Here is a 2,636-nt window from a genome sequence, read left to right on the forward strand (position 1 = left end):
CAGGTGCGCGTACCCACCCTGATACCAAAGCATGGAACGCCGTATGTTTCAAAAGTCACAGACAAACCCTTGATCAGAGGTTTTAAACAAGGCAAACGCCAATCGATGTCTCTCCCGCAAATGGCAATTTTTAATTATAGTGTTTTTCAATAAAATCCAGTGTTCTTTTGACATTTGACCTTCTCCGAATTATAGAATATTTGAACTCTCTTTAGGTGATGCACATGTGGTGTGAGTTTTGTGGTTAAATCTCAAAGATGTGGAAAGTTATTGAGAGCACGCAATATTTTGTGCTTAAATAAAGGAAAGGTCAATGACATTTTCACCTTTGACCCTGTCGGAAATCACCATTATTCGCATTGACTGGCATCATTAGGTGATGTAGGCCTACCTGTGGTGTGAATTTGGTGGTCATAGCTAAAGCTGTGGAAAGTTTCTGAGAGTACACCACAGCACTGGATGTACAGTGCCTAGAACTGTTCTTGACATTTTGACCTTTGACCTTGTCGCACTTCACCGGGATTTGCCTTGCCCAGCGTGAGTTTGGTGGGTTATAGCTCAAATCTGTGGAAAGTTATTGAGAGTGCACCACAATACTACTACTAGGTGTTACAAAAAAATATTTCCCACTTTTGATCATTAATAGTTCAAAAAACTATACGTCAGATAACACTGTCATCAGGGGCGGATCCAGGGAGGACCGCAACCGGCGCACGCCCCCCCCCCTTTATTTTTTGTTGAAACAAAAGAAATAAAAAGAAAAAATTGGGGGGGGGGGGGAGGGGTGCGTGCTCCCCCCCCCCCCTTTAATTTTGTAAACGCGCCCCCTCTTTACGGAATTCCTGGATCCGCCCCTGGTCATTGATATGAGTAATAGATGAATAGTGTACAATTTAGTTGGAAGTGATTTGAATATGAGAGCGTAAATCAGTTCCGTTAAATCCATTATTGATTTTAAAGACAAGTTCCAGATTTTGGTCAAATTTGAACCCTCTGTACAAAATTGAACTTTACCCAAGAAGCAATGATGTGTTTGTGAGTGTGTGCTTACAATGACCCTGAACAATAGACATGAATGCCACGAATACCACCTTTTCAGAGCTATGCTGACTAGTCTTCTGGATTCTTGCTCCAAGGAACATGAATGTTTTATTAATATTTCATGATGGATTGCCCGAGTGCACGTCATGAGACCGACACCCACGAGTCATGCAGCCCACAAGTTATACAGCTCACAAGTCCTCCAGCCCACGAGTCATAGAGCCCACAAGTCATACAGCCCACCAGTTATACAGCCCACGAGTTCGACACTGAGTAAATAAAGCCCACGAGTTCGACATCAAGTATAATAAGCCCAGGAATTATACGGCTCACGAGACCGACACTACGCACAGAAGGCTCATGAGACCGACACTAGGCAAACAAAGCCCACGAGACCGACACTACACTTAAAAGGCCCACGAGACCGACATTACGCAAAAGAGGTCCACGAGACCGACACTAAAGGTGCGATCACACATCGCCGGTTTAGATGGCGGTTCATGGCGGTTTTCAAACCGCCGTGAACCGTGTCCCAATGATGGCGGAAAGCACTTTGACTACGTTCTCAACACGATCTGAACATGGAGCAAACGCGGATTGACGCGGTAGTAACACGGATCTCCCCGGAAGGTGGAGGAGTCCATACCAAGCCCGTGTATTTGGATGCAATCAGAGCCCTTTCACTTGTCCTCAATGGGTTTCAACAAGGAGCGTTTTGCTTTGTTAGGTAAACGCAATTTTAAAGAAATTATGAATCGTTGTAGCCCCCTATGTTTTACAGATTGATATTAGTGATGCAACAAGCAATTATCTTCACGTTTCAACGTGCTTTCTCTCTTTCTCTTTTGATTTTTAAAATATCTGTATTAACTGTCATTAAAAGACATACATATCAAAGCAGAATCCAACATAGTTTCCGAAGTTTCCTGTTCATTTGCAGGTTTATTCATCAAGTGACGTACGAGTACTTGCTTGTTTCAACATCTCTCTTTTTCATTTAGTGTGCACATAGTTATTTCGCGTATTGAATTTAAGATCTTGTTGCTTGTTTATCCATGTTTTCACAAAATTGCTCCTTCTTACCTTTCAGTGCTCCTTGTGAAATATGAGCCTATGAGAGTTCCTAAATCGTAAGGGGAATCTGTATGTGATACCCTCGATCCATTACAACAAACTACTATGGCAAACGTAGTTTACGCCGCTCCAGGAACTTGGAACAGCAGTCCAAGAGATAAAACATGCAAGTTCCATCAATAAAGTCCAATATGTTTTTAAAAACCTATCTGTTAAAAAGTAACATAGTGTTTGTAGATGATGATTAGAGGAGCATGTTGCTGTTTCTGGAATTACCTATTCCTGTTTATCTTTTGTTCCCCCTCTAAAGCGCATAGAGACCTTGCCAAAGGTATCATGCGCTTTATTAGAGCGGCAATGATGATAATATAATAATAATAATAATACCTTTAACAACAGTCAATAAAAAGACATTTATGTATATTATACATTATCAAACAAGCATATACAGTATGTGTGCATAGTTTCCTCTTTACTTACAGGTTCACGTAACATAATAATGGTGTCTTTTTTTTTTCAAT

This window comes from Diadema antillarum, unplaced genomic scaffold (assembly GCF_040938485.1).
Source record: "Diadema antillarum isolate AM-2024a unplaced genomic scaffold, OU_Dant_1.0 seq00001363_RagTag, whole genome shotgun sequence".
Taxonomy (NCBI): domain Eukaryota; kingdom Metazoa; phylum Echinodermata; class Echinoidea; order Diadematoida; family Diadematidae; genus Diadema; species Diadema antillarum.